This window comes from Gossypium arboreum, chromosome 6 (assembly GCF_025698485.1).
Source record: "Gossypium arboreum isolate Shixiya-1 chromosome 6, ASM2569848v2, whole genome shotgun sequence".
Classification (NCBI taxonomy): Eukaryota; Viridiplantae; Streptophyta; class Magnoliopsida; order Malvales; family Malvaceae; genus Gossypium; species Gossypium arboreum.
In genome coordinates, this window is record NC_069075.1 from 136126755 (window position 1) to 136138734 (window position 11980).

The window sequence follows — 11980 nt, forward strand, 5'->3', positions numbered from 1 at the left end:
GTTTTGATAATCCTCATCAAAATTAGAGCTATTGGAGGGATCTTCATCACTCTAAGTCACGGGCAGAGGATTCTTTTTCTTATTCGGAGTGTTGGCACACTCAGCTTATATATATCTATAGCCATTACACTCGTGACTTTGGATTCATTTTTTATTATCTTTTCTAGTCTCTTATTTGATAACAATTCATTTATTTTTGGTTTTCAGGGTGTTTTTGGAAGCCTCAATCTTCTTGAATCTTATTGACTACTTCTTAAAAGTTTTATCAAAGTTCTATGTGAGTAAAGTAATTTATTATTGAAGTTATTCAATCGTGATGGTGTTGGAAGTAGGCACTTCATCTACCACTTGTAATGCAATACTTCTTTCGCATTGGTCTTGTAATTGCCTAAATTTAAGGTTATCGGAACAGTGGTTTCGTAACCACAAATTCGATTTAAAGAGAAACTTATTTTAATATTTTTGCATGAATATTTATATAATAGGAAAATCGTATGAAAATATCAATAAAAAAATCTTACCGATTTAGTGGTTAGTTAGAAAGAAAAAAGGGAATTATTGAAAGAATTGGGTAAAAACAAAGTATCGAGACCTCGATCTCATAAAACCGAGTCGAAAATATTTTTATAAATATTTATGAAATGTTATGATGTGGTATTAAAATTTCGTTAGAAAAATTTAACGTTTGGTAGGTAATTAAATGAAAAGGACTAAATTGGAAAAGGTGTAAAAGTTGCTAGAATGATTAAATAGCTTAAGTGTCTAATGAGAAAGGATTTAAAAGGCAATTAGACTCAAAATTTATTTGGGCTGGACGGCAAGGGTATGAAATCAGCTGGAAAACTGATGAATTAAGGGCAAAATTGGAATATTGCAAAATTAACTAAATAAAGCTAGGACTAAATAGGAAATATCTAGATTTCTCTTCATTTTTCTTCATTCTTATCAGCCAAAACGCCATAGGTGGGGTTCTCTAAGCTGGTATTCCATAATTTTTGCACCAAGTGAGTTAATCCTTGCATATTTCTTGTAATTTTTTTTGTTTCTAAAACTTTTACAACTAGGTCATACTATTAAATTCATTAGTTTTTGATTTCATGGATAAAATTGAAAGTCACCATGGTTGGGTGCTGTAATTTTATGATGAAATAGAATGAAATTGAAGCTTTAATTGTTTTATGAGATGATTTTATTAGGTAATTTCAATAGAAATTGATTTTTAGGACCTAATTGTGAAAATGTTTGGAATTAAAGTCTAGTGCTGAAATTCTGATTCCTAAAGGTTATAAAGTAGTTTAAAGTGATAGAATAAAGTGTTAATTGAGAAAAATCAGCTCAATTGAGAGGCTAATTGAGTAGGGACGAAATTATTATTTATTAAAAGCTTAGGGGAAAAATGGTAATAAACAGCTTGCACTAATACAGTTTTGGACGGCAGCAGTAGACTAACTTTGAAAAATCACCATAAATTGTAGAAATTTAATTAGAAGATGAAAAAATATGAAATTAAATCTTATTGAGTCTAGTTTCTCATAAAAGAAACGATGTAAGCAATAGATCTGTAAATCATGAGATATAATGAATTTTGTGAGACAAGGTCAGAATGAATTCGGATTCCCCTGTTCTGACTTTGAAAAATCATAAAAAATTGAATAAAAATAATTATGGCTTAAATTTATATGTATAGAATTCTGAATTAGTCTATTTTTAATAGAAATAAACGATAACATCATTTGAATCTTGTATGAAGAGATAATTAATTTTTAGTGAAGAATGGTCAGAACTGTCAGACAGCAAAACAGGGGTGACTTTAAAAAATAAACTGTACTTATTGGATAAACAAAAAATTCTGAAAATTTTATGGTCAAAATATATGTGAGTCTAGTTTTAGGGAAAATTAGTAGATCCTAATTTGGAGTTCTGCATCTCAAGATAAAAATAATTTAGTGAATATGACTCAAATAGACAGCTTTGAATGAACTATAAATAATAGTTGAATTATAGAGAATGTTGCATATGAACATGAAATGTATTAAATTGATAATTAAATTTATTTATTTAGATCCAGAAGATTCAAATACGAAGCTAGATCAAGGAAAGGAAAAATTTCGGGATTAGTAGATTTTTGTTTACAAACAAGTCTCAAGGTAAGTTCGTGTAACTTGAATTATATTCTTAAATGCTTGAAATGTATGTTATTGATGTGAATATGATTTAAATGTTCATTGTATGAAAATTAATGAAACATTGACATATTTGATAAAAGAGGAAGAAATCTCGGTTGAATGAAAGGAAAATTCGATGGATTTTTGAAAAGGAATTGACTGTACAAAGGATCTAGTCCAGACGGGTGATCCTATCCTGATATAGCTCTCTCGAAGAATATGTGTAAAACGGATTTAGCCCAGACAGGTAATCCAAATTAGGGTCTGAATTTAGCCTAGACTGGTAATTCAGATCCAAGCTCATTAGAGTAATTGTCGTTGCTGGGATTTAGCTTTGGGTGGTAATCGACAATACTCTATGTGTTTATATTACGAGGATTTAGCTTTGGATGGTAACTTCTTTGTAAGGATGAGGTTCAGGAGTGTGCTCTCTGAAATGAAATGTGCGCACATGAATATGAATTGACGGACCTGGAAATGTACACTAAAAGTGTACCTCTGAAAATCCATAAAAAACTCCAAGAAATTCAACGGGATAAATATGAAAAAAATATATATAAGGGAATGGAAATCATGGTATTGATGAGTTCATCAATCATGGTATATATATTATTGACACATGGAAATTATTGTACTAACTTGAATGTTGAGATTTTGCATGTTAGGGTAATAACGCATTGAATGGATATTTGAATGTTTATTGCATTGTATTGAAAATATTAGGCAAGTATAATTCTTGTTACATAAGCTTACTAAGCACAAAGTGCTTACCTTGTTTGCTTTTTCCCTGTTTTGTAGTGTTAAGAGCTCGGAGGTCGGATTTGGTTGGAGACACATCACACTATCAACTTCAAGATTTCGGTATATCAAGAAACTTTATTTTGGAAATCAATGACATGTATAAGCTAATAAAGTAAATGTTAACGTGAAATGAATGTAAAGTTAGCCATTGGTATGGTTAACAAACCTGATTTTGGTATATGATGACGTTATCTTATAAATATGCGTGAATCTATATGCGTTAATCTATCTTGAAAATATGTTGAATTGGATTGGTTGATGTGGATTGTTTTTGGTTTAAAATTGCAGGGAAGGTTAGATATCTATAAAGGGGTTATATTGAGTTAAAAAAATAAATTAATTTGTAAACTCCGGTAATACTTCGTACCCTATTTCGGTAATGAATACGGGTAGGGGGTATTACAGGTCTTACTTTGCTTGGTTTCATCTATGCAAATTCACTAGTTTGTAATTTTAATTTTCGAGGGTAGGTCTAGATTCCATAATCTCTTGTAGAACAACTTGTAATTAAGATGAATATTGGTAGCCATAGGAGTTTGTAAATCTTGTAGAAGTAACTTACGTCCACTACGAACTGAGTATCACATATAGCTTCTCCATGCCAAACAATATGACCTGCATGCGAATTGCACGATAGAGGTATACAAATGACTCTTTCAACATCTGCCTCGTTAAAGGTATCCATTATCAACTTTATTTTTCACAATCTAGTACTAGGATCAATAAGTTCTACTACTTTGTTCAAATTTTGATTATTGCCAATATTCTAAACTTTGAAATCCCCATGTCTAAGCACCCAAGTGTCCTCCCAAATTGAGACGTTCATACCATCTCAAATTTGCCAATCGTGTAACAGCCCGATTTTGGGCCTAGTTGGAACAATGGTTTCGGGACCACTATTACGAGGCCAGAGAAAATTATTTTAGTATTATTTTACGTGTTATAATATAATTATATAAGTGCATGTAAAATTTGGTAAGTTAATTTTAGCAATTTCTAGTCCAATTTCGAAAAATGACTAAATCGCGTAAAAGGTAAAAGTTGTGTTTTAATACCTAAAGGTGTTAAATTGCCTTGTATCTTAAATTGGGGGTCTTTAAAGTGAAATTAGGCCATTGAAATTGTGATGGCCGGCCATGGGAGACAAAAAAAATTTTGTTGAAAAGTCAAAATTAGGTGAAGTTGGTCACCAATTTTGACTAGTTTTATTATTAACAAATTAAAAAGAAAAAGCTATCATTTTTCTCTTCTCCTCCACCGAAAATGGCAGAAAAGAAAGGGGTTTTGAAGCTCTGAAATATCAGCCACTTACATCCCTTGCTAGTAAGTGATTTTTAATGTCTTTCTTGATGATTTTTACATTTTTGGAACACCTAAAGCATGAGCTTTCATATGATGGGTCTATTTTGCAAAATGATGAAGAGTCTAAGGTTTTGCCATGAGAGTAAATATGTTGTTTGCTGTGTTTTTATGGAAGATTATGTGTCATAGTTGTCTAATAAACAACTTTTGTAAAAGAAATTGCATGAAAACACCTTAAAAAGGGCTAGATTGCTAAGTTGTAAAATGAGTTGTAAATGTGTGAAATAGTTGAAATTATGAGTTGCTATAGTTATGAAAATGGTTCATCTAGACTCAAGAAGTAAAGAAATGTGATAAAATTATTTTACGAGCCTAGGGGTAATTTGGTAATTTTGGCAAAATATAGGGGCAAAATTGTAAAAATTTCTCAAGTGTGTCAATGGACTAATTTGATCAGTACATTGTTTTAATAAGTTGAATGTGATATTTGAGATGATGAAAATCGAGATTTGGACCTAGAACGGAAAGAAATCGATTAAGGGATAATTACGTCTTTTTTTACCTTTGTGGTATCGAGGTAAGTTCATATGTAAATGTTGGTAACATAGTTATTATTTTAAATGTTTTGATGTTATTTAAATGATATGATAATTATTATGAGATATTATACTTGTGATAATTGTTTGATAATATGCCAAATTATATGATATACTTGGAAAATGTGAAATACTACCGAGTATTGGTATCGGCATTCCGTAGAAGATGGTTGAGACACATGATTGGGAAAAAGGTCCCGTTGAACCTTAGGAATAGATTAGGATACAAGTGACATGTCACTGGAATATTTGGGCATCCGAGCTCGTTGAGTTGAGTCGAGTTCACTTATGGATGCGAATGTTCGAACTCGTTGAGTTGAGTCGAGTTCGTGAGATGTAACTAGGCATCCGAGCTCGTTAAGTTGAGTCCGAGTTCACTTATGGATGCGAACGCCCGAGCTCGTTGAGTTGAGTCCGAGTTCACTTATGGGCAGGTTACATGGTAGCTTGGCTACATATGTGGCAGTTATGTGCAAAGTTTCCATGTATCCGAATTATATTCCGATGTGTTCAATGGGTAAAATTCTACTCAAATGGAGGAATACTTGAGATGAAAGAGACGTATTGATAAATGTTGTGAAATGGATACTTTGAACAGGCATGTACTTAACCCCCGGGTTGAAAACTCGACATAACAACAAAATGGTAAGATGGTAAATGAAAATGTGATATGAATGTCTCGGTGATGATTATACAAACGATGTTGTATTAATTTTGTGAACAATGATCATGAATGAGTAATTTAGCCTTGATAGATTTGAGTTACTGCAGTAGTGTAACTTTGAAAATACACTAAAAATAGTGGAAAATGAGTTAGAGGCAGAATAAAATATGGGATTAAAGCTTAATGAGTCTATTTTCACATGAAAGAAATAGGGAAGAAAAGAATTCCATATTGTGTGATATTTGAATTCTTGTGAAACAGGTCCGAATGAATTGAGATCCCCTATTTTGAATTTAGAAATTCACCAAAAATTTTACAAAAATTATTAAGAGTCATACCTTACATGTTCCTTATTGAGTCTATTTTCAGGAAATAAACGGGATGGTCGTTGGAATTACATACAGGAGAAATTCAGGTTAAGTAGTGCACAAGGGTCGAGTGGTCATACCACAAAGCAGGGAGACTTTAACTAATAAACTGTACTAATTGGCCCAACCAAAAATTCTAGAAAAAAATTAGTAAATAGAAATATGAGTCTAGTTTCAAGAGAAATAGACAAGAACATTATTCAAGTCTTGTACTATAAGATAATTGAACTTTAGTACGAAGGGTCGGAACTATCGACAGTGAATCGGGGTAACTTTTAGGAATAAACTGTACTATTTGGCTTAACCAAAAATTCTGGAAATTTTATGGAAGAAAGGAAAATAAGTCTAGTTTCATGGAAAATTAACGGAACTTAATTCGAGTTTCGTAGCTCAGATATAAATAATTTAGTGACTATTGCTCGGAAAGACGACTTATAGTGAACTTGAGAATATGTTGTAAATATTGATAAAACAAGTTAATGAGTTGCTTATTGTTTTCATATAAACTTACTAAAGCTTACCCCTTCTTTCCCATGTTTCCTAGGGTTTCAGGTTAGCTCGGGTTGGAGTTAAATCGGAGATATTATCACCTTTGTCAAGTCGACGTTATTGGTGTAGTGATTTCAAGTACTTTGAGCCTATGAAATGTATAGGAGTTTAAATATTAGAGTATGTGATATGGCTTTAGCCATATGTGTTGGCCTATTTTGATTATGGGGTTGTAAATCCATTTTAATTATGCATGCATGTGCTATGGTATTATGTGATGAGTTTATAATGATTATAGCATGAATGTGGTAAAGATGTGAGTAAAATCTATGATATCTATTACATGTGAAATTGTCATAATCATGACATGTTAAGAATGTTTAAGTACCTAATTTTGCCATGTTGTATGTTATTGTATAAGTATGCGTGCATCTGTTGTGAGTGTGACAAAATAGCTCGGAATATAGCCTTGTATTTGTCTAGGTTTTTGGACACGGGCGTGTTCCTAGCACACGGGCGTGTGCTCTATACCCACACGGGCGTATGAAGCCTTGATGCAAGAGATTTTCTAAGTTTTTCATGAGTTCTCGGTTGGGTCCTGAACCACTCCAGATGTATGTTTTAGGCCTCGTAAGCCCGTATATGGGACAATTGTATGTGAAAAGAAAAATTTTTAATTATTTGAGATTTCATGGCCCAGTTTAGTATAGAAGTGTTAGTAAAAGTCAAGTAGCACCTCGAACCCTATCCCGGCGTCGAATGCGGGCGATGGGTGTTACATTTTGTGGTATCAGAGCATGGTTTAGTCGGTTCTCAGACTAACCTAGTGTAAGAGAGTCTAGCTATACATGCCATAGTATTACTCTTGATAGTGTGATATCTCTCGGCTCTAACAAAACTGTTGGTTAAGACAGGAATGAATTCCAACCGAGTAAATCTTGATAAAGATAAGAGTAAAGTTGAGATTATTGAATCATACTTGTGACATGCTTAAAATGGGAAAGGTATGAAATGAAATTCATGATTTTCATATGAACTAGTATTCACTATGTGATACTCTTGAGTTAAAGAATGTAAAATAGTGGAATGAAACAAAGTTAAGTTGTGAAAAGCTCTTTTATGCATGTTAGTATTCATACGATGTTAAATGTCCAACTTGATTTGACCAAGTGTTTATGAAAATAAAGAAATTTGTTTGAAAAATGACATAATGTATGTATGAATGCTTTTATTGCATGATTAATAATCAGTATATACATGATGTTGACATTTATGTCTAGACTAATGAAGTCAAGATACAGCAATGTTATGCTTTATAATCTCAGTTAGAGAATCATAAATGTCACAATAGCATGAAAGTTGTAATGAAAGATCAAATTGGGTGGAACGCAGGGAATGAGTACGATCGTTCACTAATGAATTGACGGAAAAGACCATGGTTGGACCATGGCAATACATAAGATTTGTGTGCCAGTGTAAGACCATGTATGGGGCATGGCATCGGCATTGAGACGAGAGCTAGTACAAGACCATAGTTGAACTATGGCATCAAGTAAATGATGTACTCAAAACCATGAGACGTTCTCCAATTTGATAAATATTGGCAAGTGATTAAGACTAAATATGGGAATTTGATAAGACATTAACGATAATTTGAGAAAAGAAATGGAAGTTTGAATTGTGATAAATTCACTTATGTTTAGCTAATATTCGCATGAAATAAAGTTGCATGTATTACTAAGATATGTGAAAATGTGTTTATAACAAGTTGGAAATTTGAAATGTTTGAATCAATATGCGTAAAGCTATGTTGTTGTTGAATATGTATTTGCTTGAGAGTCAAAAGGTTAGAGGCTTTACAATCTTCGCCCCTTACCAGAATAGAGTTATACGATGAGATTCTCGAGAGATATGTTGCATAAGCTTGCAAAAGTGAAACTAAAAAGGTATAATAATGGAATAGTATGGGATTAGTGAAGACAGAATTAGTTAGAGGAATAATGTCGGACTTGCACTGATGTTTGAGTATGTCGGATTCAATCAAATAAAAGTTATGGCTATCTTTCTCTTATGAGTATTCTATGTTTTCCTCTATTCTGGGGAATACGTATGGTTATCCCTTTCGAGTGAGAATTCTATCATACGAGGATGCTATTGACTGTGATATTAGATGAAAAGCTCTATTGGTCCAGTTAGTTGTGATTGACATTTTCCCCATCTCTTTAGATTTCTGTTCTGATATATTGGAATGAAGTTGATAGAAAAAAAAATCTATGTAAGATTATTATGATGTTCTATTGATTATGGTTTATATATGCGAGAATTATATTATCTTTGTTACGAGAAATTCTAGAGCGTACAGACAGTAGTTTCTTTCTGGTTTTCTCTAAGGGATTTTCCGGATCATCTATATTATTTTGTTCTGGATTATATTCTCTGATTTCTGGTATAGTCTTTATATCTTGAAATTTCTTATATTGGCTTTTCTCTCGTTCTTGTTTCAAGAATTATCAAGCTTGGCTTATCTTTACGAGTAATCTTTGACTTGCGATATTAGAATCTGTTATGATTAAGCTTCTGGCTCGACCATAGAAGTGTGGGGATTTCGGTATCGAGATTTCTTTAAAATTCCTGTGGTAAAGAATGGTTATTCTACAAAATTAAATCTGAGTTATGTGCATTTAAGTTTATTCTCTGGTTCGAGAATACCGTTACGTGTTCCTTGGTAAGTAGTCGTACAGTCAGAAATGATGAGGTTTTATTCTTGAAAGTATGTTATGGAAACATATTAGTTAGATTTCTCTTGTTCGAGAGATGTTATAAGTATAGTTATCCTGATTAATAAAGAGACCACATCTATGAAGTTGGAATCATTTGATTCATGTTAGTAAAGTTTCTAAGCAGTTGATGATCAACGTATAGAAATGTGGCTATAAATGGTAAATTAAACAAGTACAGCATGATTCGAATTTTAATTTGGAATTGCAAAGAAGATTTGATTTCTGGTTACTGTTACAATTATTTCAGAGTAAGATTAGGGTACTGAGAAAGTCCAGGCTATGCAGAGAATTATGTACAGAGTTCACAGCAGTTTTTTTTGTTTATTCTTCTAAAGGATATTAAATTGACTACTGGGTGAAGCCAATTATCAGATATATTAAAGATTATAATTGTCAGTGCTGACATTGAATGAGAAAATTGAGAAATGATTAGTATGAATTTTGTATCGGGATGTCTCTCTTCTCCGGGAAATAAGAAATACCATATTGGATTTTGATAGATTGATGATAGTAGTCTGCATGACTATTCTGGTATATACAGAGGTATTGTTAGTTGGGTTTGGACAAGTTGTGCTTTTAAGCTTATAGTTATTAGAATATCAGTTTTCAGTATTTCGAATTGAGCCGAGAATTTTATGGTAATTGTGGAAAGATTACGGAAATCCTGAGTATGAGTTTTAGCTGAGTTTTTTTGTAAGTTTTGAGAGAAAAATATAAGTGACTCGTGAAAGTAGAGAGCAACTCTTTCTGGTAAGATTTTCGGGGACGAAAATCCCTAAAGGGGGGAGGAAATGTAACAGCCCGATTTTGGGCCTAGTCGGAACAATGGTGTCGGACCATTATTTCGAGGCCAGATAAAATTATTTTAGTATTATTTTATGTGTTATAATATAATTTTATAAGTGCATGTAAATTTTGGTAAGTTAATTTTAGCAATTTCTAGTCCAATTTCGAAAAAGGACTAAATCGCGTAAAAGGTAAAAGTTGTGTTTTAATACCTAAAGGTGTTAAATTGCCTTGTACCTAAAGGTGTTAGATTGCTAAGTTGTAAAATGAGTTGTAAATGTGTGAAATAGTTGAAATTATGAGTTGCTACAGTTATGAAAATGGTTCATCTAGACTCAAGGAGTAAAGAAATGTGATAAAATTATTTTACGAGCCTAGGGGTAATTTGGTAATTTTGGCAAAATATAGGGGCAAAATTATAAAAATTTATCAAGTGTGTCAATGGACTAATTTGATCAGTACATTGTTTTAATAAGTTGAATGTGATATTTGAGATGATGAAAATCGAGATTTGGACCTAGAACGGAAAGAAATCGATTAAGGGATAATTACGTCTTTTTTTACCTTTGTGGTATCGAGGTAAGTTCATATGTAAATGTTGGTAACATAGTTATTATTTTAAATGTTTTGATGTTATTTAAATGATATGATAATTATTATGAGATATTATACTTGTGATAATTGTTTGATAATATGCCAAATTATATGATATACTTGGAAAATGTGAAATACTACCGAGTATTGGTATCGGCATTCCGTAGAAGATGGTTGAGACACATGATTGGGAAAAAGGTCCCGTTGAACCTTAGGAATAGATTAGGATACAAGTGACATGTCACTGGAATATTTGGGCATCCGAGCTCGTTGAGTTGAGTCTGAGTTCACTTATGGATGCGAATGTTCGAACTCGTTGAGTTGAGTCTGAGTTCGTGAGATGTAACTAGGCATCCGAGCTCGTTAAGTTGAGTCCGAGTTCACTTATGGATGCGAACGCCCGAGCTCGTTGAGTTGAGTCCGAGTTCACTTATGGGCGGGTTACATGGTAGCTTGGCTACATATGTGGCAGTTATGTGCAAAGTTTCCATGTATCCGAATTATATTCCGATGTGTTCAATGGGTAAAATTCTACTCAAATGGAGGAATACTTGAGATGAAAGAGACGTATTGATAAATGTTGTGAAATGGATACTTTGAACAGGTATGTACTTAACCCCCGGGTTGAAAACTCGACATAACAACAAAATGGTAAGATGGTAAATGAAAATGTGATATGAATGTCTCGGTGATGATTATACAAATGATGTTGTATTAATTTTGTGAACAATGATCATGAATGAGTAATTTAGCCTTGATATATTTGAGTTACTGCAGTAGTGTAACTTTGAAAATACACTAAAAATAGTGGAAAATGAGTTAGAGGCAGAATAAAATATGGGATTAAAGCTTAATGAGTTTATTTTCACATGAAAGAAACATGGGAAGAAAAAGAATTCCATATTGTGTGATATTTGAATTCTTGTGAAACAGGGTCTGAATAAATTCGAGATCCCCTATTTTGAATTTAGAAATTCACCAAAAATTTTACAAAAATTATTAAGAGTCATACCTTACATGTTCCTTATTGAGTCTATTTTTAGGGGAAATAAACAAAATGGTCGTTGGAATTCTGTACAGGGAGAAATTCAATTCGTAGTGCACAGGGGTCAGAGTGGTCATACCCTGAAACAAGGGAGACTTTAACTAATAAACTGTACTAATTGGCCCAACCAAAAATTCTAGAAAAAAATTAGTAAATAGAAATATGAGTCTAGTTTCAAGAGAAATAGACAAGAACATTATTCAAGTCTTGTACTATGAGATAATTGAACTTTAGTACAGAAGGGTCGGAACTATCAGACAGTGAATCAGGGGTAACTTTTAGGAATAAACTGTACTATTTGGCTTAACCAAAAATTCTGGAAATTTTATGAAAGAAAGGAAAATAAGTCTAGTTTCATGGAAAATTAACGGAACTTAATTCTGAGTTTCG

General features: G+C 32.6%; 1 long non-coding RNA gene across 1 annotated transcript; it reads left to right on the forward strand.

The window, feature by feature from the left end:
• The first annotated feature begins 4201 nt into the window (after positions 1-4201).
• LOC128294028 (uncharacterized) lies at positions 4202-4958 on the forward strand. Its single transcript, XR_008284203.1, has 2 exons — positions 4202-4289; positions 4761-4958. It is a non-coding gene; the product is annotated as an uncharacterized LOC128294028 (long non-coding RNA).
• The last annotated feature ends 7022 nt before the right edge of the window (positions 4959-11980 follow it).